Source organism: Castor canadensis, chromosome 7 (genome assembly GCF_047511655.1).
Source record: "Castor canadensis chromosome 7, mCasCan1.hap1v2, whole genome shotgun sequence".
Taxonomy (NCBI): Eukaryota; Metazoa; Chordata; class Mammalia; order Rodentia; family Castoridae; genus Castor; species Castor canadensis.
In genome coordinates, this window is record NC_133392.1 from 94,679,758 (window position 1) to 94,695,696 (window position 15,939).

Here is a 15,939-nt window from a genome sequence, read left to right on the forward strand (position 1 = left end):
TCAACTTTCTAGTCAGTGCCAGGAGCCGGCTTCCATACATGCAAGTGAACCCTAGGCTCCACACTTTGTTATTCTGCTGGTGCCAAGAGTCTTCCTTTCCCTCAGAGCACAGAGGCCACTGCTAACCACCAAGCCTCCCATGAGAGAGCCTCCCTGTCCCCTCAAAGAGCAGGAACCAAGCTTTTCCACTTAGTGGTAATCTGCCATTCTCTGGGTACCAGGAGACCTGCTTCCCTAAGGCACAAAAAGGCCCAGTGCTTCCCACTGTGCCCGACCAAGGGAGAGCCCCGGCTTCTCTGCTAAAGACCAAAATTGCTAAATTCCCCACTCAGGGGAGGAAAGCTATAATTACTACTCAGTGAGTGGTGCCAGAAGACCTGCCTATCTGAGGTGCACAGAAACCCAGTGTTCCCCCTGTGCTTGACAGCTGGAGAGCCCCCATCTTCCTGCAGGAGAGTCCTGTCTTTTCTGCCCAAGACTGGAGTCCCAGCTCCACCTAGTGTAATCCACTACTCTGCAGGTGCTAGGAATCCTGCCTCCCATGGTGCACAGAGACCCATCACTCCCCTCTGTGACTGCAGAAGAGTCCCTGCACTCCCATCAAAGAGAGGGAACTCTAGCCCCCTCTCTGAGGGGGAAAAAAGAGGTAATCTGAACCACAAGAAGAATGCTGCAAAGGGTAGCATACTCCTTTCTGAGGAAAACTGCTGGAGCTTCAGGAGAAAAAAACCTCAAAAGCCCAACTGTGGAGCACAAGGGATTAAAACCCTAACCAAAACAACTCCAGATATGTAAATCTCAATAGAGAATGAAACAGCAAGACAGCCATTCTCCCTCAAAACCAACCCCACCACTAAGGATCTAAACACTGTATAGAGGAAGAGCTCCAAAATGAATTCCAAAAAAATAGTAAAAATGATTAATGACCTCAAAGAAAAATCACAAAAGCTAGTATTTGACCTCAAAGAGGATGTGAATAAACAATTTAATGAGCTCAAAGAGAATGCAAATTGATGAATGAACTTAAGAAGACTATCCAGGATATGAAAGAGGAAATCAAAAAGATAAGGAAAACCTGAAAAATGATCAATCCAAAATAAATAGCTTAATATCCCAAATAGAAATCTCAGTTGAAAGCTTGGTGAATAAAGTGGAGCAATTTGAAAATAAAATATCAAGAATGGAAGATAAAGTAGAAGAATTAGACCAAGCAGTAAAAGATTATGAAAGAATGCTCAGAAAATATGAATGGAATATGCGAGATATCTGGGACACCATGAAAGACCAACTTATGAATCATAGGATAGAAGGAGAAAAGATACAAACTAAAGGCAATGACAACTTACTCAATAGAATAATAGCCAAAAATTTCCCTAACCTCCAGACAGAGAGTCACCCAGGTGCAGGAAACATATAGAACACCAAACTATCAGGATGAAAAACAGAAACACCCCCAGACACATCATAATCAAAACACTTAGCACACCACACAGACAAAGAAAGAATTCTGAAAACTGTAAAAGAAAAAAGACAAGTCATATATAAAGGCAAACTCATTAGAATAACAGCAGGTTTCTCAACTCAAACTCTAAATACAAAAAGGTAATGGAAAGATATAATTCAGGCCCCCCAAAAAAGCAACTGTCAACCTAGATTATCCATCCAGCAAAATTATTCTTAATTGAAGGAGAAAGTAAAACCTTCCACAACAAGTAAAAACTAAAGGAGTTCACAACTACCTAGCCAGCACTACAAAAGATACTTAATGGACTTTTACATGTAGAAAAAGATAATAGAATGAGACAGGAAAACTTAATAAAGAATAAGACCTTTTGAGCAAGTATACCAGTGAACAAGGAATAGGTAAAACTAATCAACAGGTGAATAAAAATGGCTAGAAACAATAGGCACCTCTTAATATTAACACTGAATATAAGTGGCCTCAATCTCCCAATCAAAAGATATAGAATAGCAAATTGGGTTACAAGACCCAACATATGTCACTTACAAGAAACTCATCTCACTGAAAAAAATAAACACTGGCTTAGAGTCAAAGGGTTGAAAGCAGCTTTCCAAGCAAATGAACCCCATAAACAGGCAGGAGTAGTTATAATCTATCTGACAAAGTAGACTTCAGACTGAAATCAATCAGAACTGACAATGAAGGTCACTTCATATTAATTAAAGGAACAATTCATGGATAGGAAATATCAGTCCTTAACATATATGCACCAAACCCAGGATCTCATCTACATTAAAAACAAAACACAACAACAAACAAAAACCTCTAATGGCCTTAGAGCATAGATGGACTCTAACACAGTGATAGTGACAGAACTAATACCACTGTCACCAATACATAGTTTATCTAGGTAAAAGTTCAGCAAAGAGACTTTAGAGCTACTCCACACATTAAACCAAATAGACTTGCTGCTATCTACAGAGTATTTCACCCAACAACCAGTCAAAAAGATCATACACCATGACCAATTTGGTTTCATTCCAGGGATGCAAGGATGTTTCAACATATGTAAATACATAAATGTAATACAGCATACAAACCAAAGCAAGGACAAAACCACATGATCCTCTCAACAGACACAGTAAAAACCTTTGACAAAATCCAACACCCTTTCATGATAAAAGCTCTGAAGAAACTGGGAATAGAAGGAATGTTCCTCAACATAATAAAGGCTATATATGACAAACCTAGAGCCAACATCATTTAAAATGGAGAACAAGTGTCACCATTCCCATTAAAGTCAGGAACGAGACAGGGCTGTCCGCTTTCTCCACTCCTATTATAGTTTCAGAATTCCTACCCAGACCAATACGTAAGAGCAAGAAATAAAAGGGACCCAAATGGGGAAAGAAGAAGTCAAATTAACCCTATTTGCTGATGACATGATCCCATACATAAGAGATCCAAAAACTATACCAAAAAGCTATTAGAAATCATAAACTCTTTCAGCAAAGTAGGAGGACACAAAATTAACATACAAAAATCAGTAGCTTTTCTACATACCAACAATGCACAGACTGAGAAAGAAATCAGGGAAATAGCCTTCAAAAATAATAAAGTACCTTGGAATTACATTAGCGAAAGAAACCAAAGACCTTTTTAATGAAGACCATAAATCACTGAAGAGAGACATCAAAGAAGATATCAGAAAATGGAAAGAACTTCCATGCTCGTGGATTAGTAGCATCAACATTGGAAAATGGCCATGCTACCAAAAGCAATCTACATGTTCATGTAATCCCTATCAAAATTCCAATGACATTCTGCACAGAAATAGAAAAAGCAATTGTGAAATACATGTAGAAACACAAAAAACCTTAAATAGCTAAAGCAATTCTGAGCAAAATGTCCAATGCTGGAGGCATCACAGTACCCAACCTAAAACTATACTACAGAGCCATAACAATAAAAACAGCATGGTATTGACACAAAAACAGACAGGAAGACCAATGCATCAGATGGAAGAGCCAGACATAAGCCCATGCATCTATAACCAGCAGATCTTTGAAAAAGGAGTCCAAAACACACAATGGAGAAAGACAGCCTCTTCAACAAATGCTGCTGGGGAAACTGGATATTCACATGTAGAAGACTGAAACTAGATTCTTGTCTTTCACCCTGTACCAAAATCAACTCAAAGTAGATGAAAGACTTTTAAAGAACTCCAGGAAGCAGTAGGAAATACACTGGAACAGACAGATATAGGGAATGACTTCCTAAACAGAACTCCAAAGACTCATCATTTAACAAAAACAATGAACAAATGGGACTGCATCAAACTTAAGAGCTTCTGCACAGCAAAGAAAACAATCACCAGACTCAATTTACAGCTCACACAATGGGAGAAATTCCTTGTCAGTTATTCATTTGATAAGGAGCTAATATCAAGAATCCACAGGGAACTAAAAAAACTCAGCCCTCAAAGAATCAACACCCCAGTGAAGAAATAGGCACATGAATTGAACAGGGAATTCTCAAAGGAAGAGGTACAAATGGCCAGTAAATACAAGAAGTGTTCAACTTCCCTGGTTATAAAAGATACAAATCAAAACAACACTTAGATTTCATCTCACCCCAGTTTGAATGTCCAGAATCAATGGTAATAACAACAACAAATGCTGGTGAGGATGTGGTGAAATAGGAACCCTTATACACTGTTGGTGGGAATACAAATTAGTACAACCACTATGGAAAGCAGTATGGAGATTCCTCAAAACACTAGAGATAGAACTGCCATATGATCCTGTGATACCACTCCTGGGCATCTATCCTAAGAAATGTAAGATAAGAAACAGTAGAGACACTGCACACTGATGTTCATCACAGCACTAGTCACAATAGCTGAGCTTTGGAAACAATCCAGGCACCCTATAACTGATGAATGGGTTGAGAAATTGTGGTATATATACACAATGGAGTATTATTCAGCCAAAGGAATAATGACATGTGGTTTGAAGGTAAATGGATGCAATTGAGGACATTATGTTAAGTGAAGTTAGCCAGGATCAGAAACACAAAAGCTACATGTTTTCTCTCATACATGGAAGACAGATCCAAAGATAAATATATACACAAAAACAATCATGGTCATATACAAACTCAGACATAGAACATGTTTGTAACAGTGGAACTACTCTATGGAACTTGGAGAAAGATGGAAAGGAAAAGAAAATGATACAGCATCAGTTATATCGCATAATATAATATGTGAAGGTAGAAGATATAAGGAGGTGTGTTGAAAGCTGTTGAAAAACGGAGAGGGTAGGTAAAGGAATAAGGGAGAGTAATGGAAGGTATTGAACAGACCAAAGTAAAATATACCACAGTGGGGATACATCAACTTAAATATGAATAATGAAAATCAGTCCTATAAAATAGGTACAGTGTGTCTGTGGGAGGGGTACCAAAGGGAGGGGAGAGGGTGAAGGAAGGAGATTAGGTGTTGGTATATGCCAGATGGACTTCATATTATACCTATATGAAACAGAACGAAGAAACCTCTTGCAATTGCTTTAAGTGGGCTGGGGAGGGGGTTGAGGGGAAGAAGTGATGGGGACAATGTAAACAATGTATAAAATAAGTCTAATCAGAATTGTCACTATGAACCCTCCATATAATGAATATATCCTAATAAAAATTTATTATATAAAAAAAGAGAACTATAAACAAGACCCTTGGTAATCTGAGGTTAATGAAATTTATCTGTCATTGTTACCATACAGTGACTAATGAAAACTGAAGGCACAGTAGAGTAAATTGGCTCTTCAGGATACCAAGAAGAAAATAAATAACTTCTTTTAGATATTAATTTACACAAAAGGTGATATTATAAGATGATCAATATTTACTGTCTGGTGGTAATTACTATAAATTTTACTAGCTAAAGGAAATTACATATACATTTAATTTGATAAAAAGAATTAGACTAAGTAATGATTAAAGTACTGTCTAGTTTTTTATATTCATTTTATCCATTTAACAAATATTACTTGAATATCTACTGTGTGCCAGCCATGGTCTAGGATAGAGAGGTATATCAGTGAGTCACATGTGGTCCTGCCTATCCTCATGGAGTTTGTCTTCTAATTACAAGCCCTAAAGTGCTATAGGGGAAAATAAAACAAGATAAGTGGGATTGCAGGTGTGAGAGAAGAAGATATTCTTTCAATGGAGGTGGTCAGGAGATTTGAAGAATTTATGGAATGAGGACAAAACATTTAAGGTAGAGAAACAAGCTGGGCAAAACTCAAAGATGGGGACATGGCTGGTATATTCAAGGGTAGCAAGAGAATGTTAGTAGGAAATAACATTGGAGTGTACTAGGGTTGCTATAACAGGACAATCAAGTGGAGAACATTGGAAATTTACTTTCTTGTGGTTCTAAAAACTGTAAGTCCAAGGTCAAGCTGTTTGCAGTTTTGGATTTTGCTAGGGCTTCTTGCATTGGCTTACTGTTGGTGGCCTTCTTACTGCTTCACATAGTTGTCCCACTAAGGACATGCTGGCTTAGGGCTCACCCTGACAAATCCTTTGTAACTTAATTATTGAAGGGCCTCTCTGTAAAGGCAATCACATTCTGGTGGAGAAGAGCTTTTGTGTATGAATGGGGTGGTGAGAGAGGGGCAGTGTGTTGTGTCTGGGGGAAGGGAACAAGTCAGCCTGTAACAGAGGTTTTGTGTCTCATATTAGTCTGTGATATATTGGGTTTGTATCTACTGGAGAAAATGAAGAGCCAACAGGGACTAAACAGAAGATAGTTTGTGTTTAATGGTACTGTGTATCAGAGGCAGGAAAAGAAGGACAATGTTAGTGTTAGGAAGTTACTGAACTGATACAGGCAATAGAAGAGGGAATTTGAGTTTACCTACCGTAAACTGAGCAGCAGTCAGCCCTTCTGAATTAGGACTAGGAATACTATTTCACTAGAGCAAAAGTCTTAAGGCTGATAGGGGAAGGGGCGCATAACAATTTGCTATTTTATAGATGGGAAAACTGAGACACAGAGTAAAATATTTTCTAAGATTCACGAACTTCTTCTTCTTTTTTTTTTTAAAGCAGTATTGGAGTGTTAACTCAAAGTCCTGCACTTGCTACATAGGTGCCCTACCACTTGAGCCACACCTCCACTCCTTTTTTGCTTTTTTTATGTTTCAGAAAGGATCCTGTGGGTTTTTTTTGCCTAAGCTGGTCTTGAGCCACTCCCTATCTCCACCTTCTAAATAACTACAATTATTGGCATGCACCACCATACCCAGTCCTAGGTTTCACAACTTCATATATGTAGAGGGATTCTTAAGTCGGTGACCATTTCATTATTCATTACATCCATTTCAAATTCAGCTTTGTAAGGGAAAATATATAGAGATACATATGAAAGAAAATCATCTATAGATAAAATTTTTCTAACTGTTAACACTTCTAGAAAGGATTCTGTCTTCATCAAAATACAGGGAAACAAATGATCCTATGGAGAAAAGCCATGACACCTGTGTGCTCCTGGTAAGGATCAGGCAGTTGTCACCGTGGCTTATAACACATATTTGAACGAAGTTCCTAAAGAAGGGCTCAATTGGTAGAGACATAACCTTTTTTATGAATCTGACCTTTGAAACCAGCATAGTAGGCAATAACCATTAACAGATCAACTATGAGAAATGTCAGGTGTGGAGTAAGCTCTGACAGAAAATATTTCATCAGCCTAAGCCTTGAACAATCACTGGCAGGACCTAGGAGGCCATTCTGCAGGCACCCTTCTCCCTTACCCAGAGTGATAAGGATGATGGGTTGCTTCTTTTAGCACTGCCCTCCTTAGCTAAATGTTCAGCTAAAAGGAGATCAAATTGACTCAAGTGCACCATAATTCTAAGAAAATTACCATTGTGAAGTGACCTAGTTTTTTCATTATTGCCACAGAGAGGAAGTTCTCACAGAGAAATAAACTTAATATCTTTAAGCATTCGCTTCTGTATTTTTCTAGGCTGTGTGTAATAGGTAATGGTGTTGCATATTCTTTTAGCCAGAGGCATTGTCAGCCAAGTTTCCTAAATCTCCTTTTCCAATTGTTAAGTACATCTCACAGCTTCAGGTTTAAGGTCACTGTGGAGCTGGTAAACAGAAAGCAGACAAAAATAGTTATTGGTGTGGTACAGAGCTAGTATTCTAATACTTTTCACTGATCGCATTTTCACTCGTGTTTTTCTTTCAGTTATGAAGTAATAGTAATAAGCCTACTAATCCAATTTTAAACATGTGACATTGCATTTGCATCATCATTTGCTGTCACTAAAGTCTTTCCCCTTAGTAGGTCTATTTCCTGACTCAGGGCTGGACCTGCTAAAGATGTGGTTGTTGCTGAAATGAGAAATCCCATTAGTGACACTTTTGAGAATGTCTTTAAGATGAACCTTGTTTCTGAACTGTGGGAGAAAAATCACAGAGTATTGTTCTGTCTGTGGCAATGATCTCTGAGCTATTTTAGTAAACAATCCATCAGCATCCACTGATCAGAGGGGATCATAAATTGCATGCATCATCTACCACCCAATAAACACTAGCAAGTAATAATAAGGAAAGTTGAAGTGCAGGTTTGTAACTACAGGGAAATAAGATGGGTACTAAAAGGGAAAGAAACATTTGAGTTTTCATCTTAAGAGCTACTTCTGTCTGCCTTCTTACGAAGTTTTATTTCCTTGCACTCTTGTACTTTCATCCTGATGACATGGCTATTATTTTATAGCAGTTTCAAGCAGTTAATTAATGAACTGCACGCAAGTGACATGACACCACCTTGCCCAATTATCTCTAGCATCTATTTTTACAGTACAAAGCACTGCCGCTTTGTGAATTCTCTTGTTCACAAATTGGCTCAGGAGGCAGTTACTTTAATAGCCAAAACAATGCAACAGTAGTGCCACCCTAGTGCCACAGAGTAGTTGTAAATCACCATGTGAGATCTCATAAAGCTTACCGCAAAAGCCTGGTGATATCATGCAATAAAAGTGCTCTTTTCTACTGAGTTAAGCAGCTATCGTTCAATTTACCGTGTAATCTCATGAGCCCCAGGCTCATTAGCTCGTCTAGGATGGGATATGGCATGAGGGTATCGTGACCACATGGAACCAAAAAACCCACAAGAATTTTCTCCTTGTTTTTATTCCCTTGGTGTGCTTTATAAAGGAGAGGAAACTATTGGTTCAGGTTGTTATGTTTTGAATTTGTTCAAGCTGCTTTTTCTTCACACAACTTTTGCTCTCTATCTACTCTCTTCCCTCTCTGTTCACCAGAGAGTTCATGGCCTTTAATAAGCCTTCACCTAGGATATTTGAGGCTCAATTTTCATGTCCATGTAACTACATTGATTTCTCTGTACTGTTAGTCACAGAAATCTTGTTTAATTAAAAATTATTTCACGCAAGTATTACCAATGTTGTATCCAAAAATGGTAGCTTTGATTAAACCAAGAGTGCATTTTACAATTCAGTTTTTGTATAAGCAAAACTCACAATTGTGACAATAGACTTTGCTGACACAAATAATGGAAAGGCATAGAAGTGTTTCTGTGGTTGATATAGTTAATAACAGTTTATAGTGTTCACTTGTAAAGATACCCATTCTGCCATTGACACCATTAAGTACTCCAAATTTTATCACCTAAAAGTAAAAATTAAAGCTGGCAGTCAGTACTTGAATACTCTATATCATTCCCAACATATTTTAAATTACATGTGTATTTCTTCGGTAAAGTTATATCCAGGGAAATAAAATACTTCATATGTGTAATCAATAAAATGCAGGTGAAATGTTTCTGAAGAAGAAAATTGACTTTCTACTACCAATCAGGCTATTGATAAAAAAGCAGGACCACCTGCCATATTTAGTTCAAATTGTCTCTGCTTTCTGTTATTTACTCATTTCTCATCATTTGTGAATATTTCTGCCTATTCTATATAAGCCCCTTTGAAAGTATTTCTATTTTTTAAAATTTTATCACAGTTGTTTTGTTTATACTTTATTTAAAAGATATTTATTCAGAGTCTTCTTCAAGCAAAACTGCTATAACTTATTTTTCCCAAATACTGTTGCTCACACAAGAAACTGCTTTAGGAGACCATGTATGACAACAACGTTGCAGTGGATGCTGGAAACTCTTTTCTCGAGCTTTAGTAGTGCTTGTTTAAAACATATTGGAAACAAGTTTTGTTGTTTACTGTATCTCTGCGCCTACCTTTTATTTTTAAAAGCAAAACAAATAGGAAGTGCCAAATCCTTCAGATATTCATTAAGTCCCAGGAAATTCTGGCCAATTCCAAAAACTAATCTACTAGCAACAACACATCTGAGGGTGTACCTGTGAATATGCTAAAATTCTGGTGGTCAATCAAAAATGATGTTGAAATGACAACTGCCTTGGAATAACCTCATGGTTTAGTAATACAAGATCTTAAAGTCAATGCAGCTTTCTGCTTCAGTTCTAATATAATTCTTAAAATTACTCAGCACTAGTTTTTGAATAGTATTTTAATAACTCTTCTAACATGAAAACACTGTTTATGATTTATTTAAATAAAGGAAACAAGTAAATGTAAGACTGCATTTCCATAAGTCATAGAGTAACTGAATATAAAAATATGAACACTTAAAATGTGTAATTTTTTTTTTACTGAGAAGCCTTTATAAAGAGACAAATGTGTATTACCTGGTAGATAATTCAACTCACAATTTCAAATGTACTGTGTTGCACAACAATATGACATACTCATACCTGCTAAATATGTATCTAAAATTTGTACTTAAGGTATAAATAATTATAGCATAATGAGGGTGTTTACGTGTGTGTGTATTTTAACCCAGTTGACCTTTGTTACCTAACTGTTACATTAGGTATATAATCATTTTCTCGTGTTTCACCTTTTTCCTAGGCAGTTTCTAGTGGCAGAAGATGAGTACTTAAACTGAAAATAATTTGTGGATTTGTTATGGCAAGTATTAATGTACTTGGCCAATATAAATATCTGGAAAGATAAACACTCAATTGGATTAAATAAATTGACAGCTGATTATTTACTGAAGGAGAATAGATTGCAGGAATAAGATCCATAGAGACAGACCTTATCTTACACATGTTCAGAATCTGATATATATAAATTTCTATGCTATGGAGTATTTTTTGTATTGCTCTCAGAACAAAAATGTTTGAAGAAAGGTGATGTGCTAGGCATTATGGCACACGCCTGCAGCCCCAGGACTAGGTAGGCTGAGTCAGGAGGCTCATGAGTGGTGAGGGGAAATCTTGTAATGATCTAGAATGATGAAAACTACCTGTTTTACACACTGCTGGAAGCAGGGGGTAATGCATTTGCTATTATAGGTCATAAAAATAAAAGTGGGAACAAAAAGCAAGATCTTGTATCAGAAAAAAAAATGTGAGTATGCAGCGTCCTAAGTCTGAAACATTTTTTGAAGCTCGAGTAGAAAAAAGATTAGAAATCCAGGTGGGTTTCAGCTATGGACACATATGCTGTCAATCTCCACTAAAATTATGAGTATGAGAGAGGGAGGAACCACACATACTGCCCGCTAGGAGCTTTATGTTCCTGTTCTGACACCTCTCAATTCTCCAGTGATTAGGTTTGTTTAAGAGGCTACTGTCTTCCAGACAATGTTCTAGCCCTTTGAGATTCAACAGGCAGTTGGATAGCATCATGGCTTTTATGGGTTTACATCAAAAATTTTTTTCTAACCTTTGGCAATATTGACATTTGAGTCACATAATTCTTAGTTGTGAAGGCTCTTGTCCATTTGTAGGATATTCAACAAATATGCTGTCTTCTATCTATTGGATTTTGGCTGCAACCACTTAAATTATGAATATCAAAAAATGTTTCCAGATATTACCCAATGTCTTCCAGGAGGCCAAAGTACTCACAGATAGGAATTACTGATTTACTTATCATGGGGATGACAACGAATGAATCAGTGGACAAATAAACGAAGTAATTTCATATAGTAAGTCACACAATAATGGGATAGTGGGGATGGTGGTAATGAAGACAAGAAAATTTGTGAAGGTGTGCACAACTTCTCTTATGAAGAGACTAAAAGGGATACTAAATGATGTAAAAATATCAGTAAACGGTTTAGAGGCAGATGAGGAATAAATGCCAAGGCCATTCTTAGGAAGACTGTCAGGGCCAGAGAGGATTCTTCATTTGCTCATGGTTATGCAGAATCAGGAGGTCAGTCAGATCTGCCTGACTCATGATTTTGAGTTTCTTCTGACTCTCCAGTAACTCAGCTAGAGTTAAGACAACACCAGTTCAAATATCCTATAGTGGAAATTCATTGAGTTTTACAGGTGGAGGGGTGACTGGAATCTGTACCCAAGATACATGAGTGATTCTTAACACGGGAGGGGTTGGGAAGGGCATAAAGTTGATGGGAGTAACAGAGTACAGTCAGGAAACATAAATTTCTTATAACAATAACAAGAAAATTAATATGCAGAATATGAATATAATGATCCAAGTTCCTTACTTCTTTCTTTAGAAATATAAGCTATTAGACATATTTTTCTCCAAAGAATACGTTTTACAGGAACTCATGCTGGGTGGTATAGTAATATGAAATTAGAAAGTTTCTTATCTGATAATAATTCATGCTAAAATATAGTGTATCTTTGACACCATGAATTAAAATATATGTTGACAAAGAGATGCTGCCTTTTACACTAGGTAATATACTTGTTATGGATTTATGGTTTGTACATAATATTAAGTGGCCGAGACAGGGAGATTTCACTGAACTCTTGGGAAAGACTGTAACTTATATTTCCTGCTGACTTATGTTTTCCATGGTACCTTAATAAGATTTATGGAATATTTAGTCTTTGATTCTTTAATTATAATTGGCAGGTGTCCCTGAAGTTGTGAAGTAATTAGAGGGCCTGCAGTTATTATCTTATAGCAGTAGTGCCTGTGGATTTGATTGTTCTAGGCTGTTTATTAAGACTTATTTCCTTTCATTTATCATTCTAGATTGGATCCCTGAAGGATAGCATCCTAGCCATGACCAATATCTCAGGGCAGAGATGAAGATAAGGAACCCAGAGCACACACAGGTGAGTTTATTGCACATGATATTTGACCATCAGTGATAAAGCTTAACACCTTACAATATGACCTTGTCTATGTACTGTCTCCCAAAGTGGAGTCTGCTTTGTTTTAAAAGCAACCACAAATTTCAAATCTGTTAATACTTAAAACTTTTATTTATCCAGAGATAACAAAATATTTCTCGGTTTAATAGTCCTTTAAGTGGATAAACCACATCTTCCTAGTATGTGGGTACTGAGTATATATTGGTGGAAAAATTGTAGTCCCTTTCTTCAAACAGTTTACACTCTAAGAAGGAAATCTTTAATTAATAAATATTTACTATGTCAGTGTTGCTTCTATTTATACAATGACAAAAAAGATAGTCAAAGTCCCAAAATTTTGATGTATATATTTAGTAGGGGGGCATTAAAAAGTAAATGAATAAACAATATGAAGAAGAAAAATAAATCAAAACAAGCAGATTATGAAATGCAGTTTGGAGTCTTAACTTCTATAGCTATTGTCTTTTAGTATGCTTAGCAATTATGCAGCATAATTTTTATTTTAGAGAATAAATGAGAAATATGACAGTCAAAGTAATCTCCTATATTTTGAACGTCTTGATTGTCAAGAGAAATAGTGTAAAAGGAAGATATTAGAGGTTGATATATGAGGGTTACATAGAATCTTTAAAAAAATGAAAGATCCTCAGATATGTTTCAATGTGAATAAGAATGACGGAGAAATTAAAAATAAAATCAGAAGGATTCCTAGAAAAGACAAGCCCATCGGATGGCAAAACTCACGAACATATGAAGGTGTAGTCACACATGGAAAGTTTTCATTCCTTTATTTTTTCATTAATTCATTTATTTAGTCATCATATATTTTACACATACACATTGGGAGATAGGAAATAAATTAATAGCATCTGCCAGTGCAAAACATACAATCTAATTTGTAAGATGAGATATATGATAGAAAAATAACTAACAGTACATAAAAAATGTAAACTGTAAAAAAACTAATGCTGTGAGAATTCATAGAAAAGGCTTTGTAGGCAGAAGTTGCAATCTGTATTATATGCTTGGTCCCTAGTGTTCATAAATTTTCATGGATACTTAATGAATGGGAACAGTATGAATGGAGGAAAGAGTATGGAGTTGGTCCTTGAAGAAGAGAGGTGTAGAAATGGGAAGAAAGGACAAAAGCCTTCCGAGAGGAGCAGTACCATGAGCACATGCAGGAATAGTGTTTTTTAAAGATGCGTGATATTGTGGGTTAACCTGGGTGCCCTATAAAAGGGGACTTTTAACCCCTGTACCTAGGTCTATGATCTTATTTAGAAAGACGGCAATTGTAGCTACCATCAGTTAAGATTCAGGTCATACTGGTGTGGATCCTTAATCCAACATGACCGGTGCCATAGAAAAGGGAAGATACACAGGGAGAAGATGTCATGTGATGTCAGAGGCAGAGGGTGAAGTGATACAGCTACATGCAAGGTGTGACAAGCGTGCGTGCAAACACCATAGGCAAGGAACAGGGAAGGATTCTTTTCTAAGGTTTTCAGAGGGAGCATGCCCCTGTCAACATCTTAATTTCAGACTTCTTGACTCTAGAATGTTGAGATAATTTTGGTTGTTTAAGCTACCCAGTGTGTGGTATTTTGTTACGGAGCCCTCAAAAACATACCCAGATGGAATATATTATATTGTAGGTTTTCTTTTGGTGCTATTCAACATACAGTTAATTTTACCTTTTAACATTTCTGGATTTTATATTTATTTAAAAATAAATTCTGTTTGAATAATAGAAAAAATTTTATTTGGCATTATTGGGGTTTGAACTCAAGGCTTTGCTCTTGCTAGGCAGGCATTCTATCTCTTGAGCCAAGCCTCCAGCCCTTTTTCACTCTGGTTATTTGGGGAGCTAGTATCTTGCTTTTTGCACAGCTTGCCTGAACAACAAACTTCCTATTTTATGCTTCCTGTCATCCACGTCACTGGGATGATGAGTGCACCTCACTGTGCCCAGCTATAGTTGAGATGTGGGTCTCACCAACTTTTTGCCCAGGCTGGCCTGCATCTTGATTTCAGCCAGCCAAGTAGCCAGGATTAAAGGTCTGAGTCACTGGCACTTGGATCAAGAGATTTTTTAAAAACTTTGCTAATTATCTCATACTTATCCTAGTAATAAAATAATCATTAAGTTTAATAACATTTTTTATGATAGACTATCTGTTTATAGTACATATTTTAAGATATGTTTATGGACTACTTTATGCTGTTTTGGTCAATGATGGACTGCATAAAATAGTAGCTCAACACATCACATGGTAGCCATCTTAGTGAGTCTAAGTACATTCTATGACCTTTGCACAATGACATAAGTGCCTAATGGCACATTTTTCAGAATGAGACCCTGTTGTTAAGTGACACATGACTGTACTGGGAAACACTTACAGGATAATATTAAACAAAATGTACCTATCAATTATATTTAGTGTATACACCCACAGCTACATACACAGACAGGAGCAGAAATGGAAGAACAAGGAGAAATGACACAAAGGAAGGATGGCAAAATAACGATAATAGTTATAACTAGGTTTGATTTTTATACTTGAAAATAAATCTAGAATAATTATTTCTTCTTGGTAACAATACGATGATTCTCATCATTTTAAAAAGGAAAGGTGAGCTCTGTTTTGTCTGTTAGTTCTATGTCACCTATTACAGAGAGGGATGCAAGAAAGAGGCTTTGCTGGCTGAGATATCCAAGAGATGGTTCTTTCTGTCTCATCATTCTAGCATGGGGCTCTAGCCCTTTCCCACTCAAATTGAGAAAGGTAGGGGGGTGCAAAACCCAACTTGACTTAAAGTGAGTATAAAAGGACCTTGCTTATTTTACCAGAGTAAAAATGATTACAGCTCTATGTTAAGTTTAAAGTGCTATCAATGAGTAATTGAGTTGTTTGTGGAGGATGAAGGGATTTGATCTTCAAACTTACCTAGTGGACTGTTTCATAGACACTGGAGGTACAGGGAGGAAAAGCAACGTCTTAAGTTTTTAGAAAGTTTGTGTCAGTGCCAGGATGGAACAAAGGCCTTCTGACTCTCAGGTGACGGGTTCCTGCCATTATATCATGCTCTGCTGTGATGATCTGTCAAAGGTATTCAAGCACAGGCACAATGACTGTCAGTCAACCTGAACAAAATCCACTAAGTTATGCTAATTCCCATAAAAACTAAGATAGCACACAGATGAAGGAATCCCCACTAGGATTTCGTTCATATAAATTTGCCCATTTATGGCAAATTC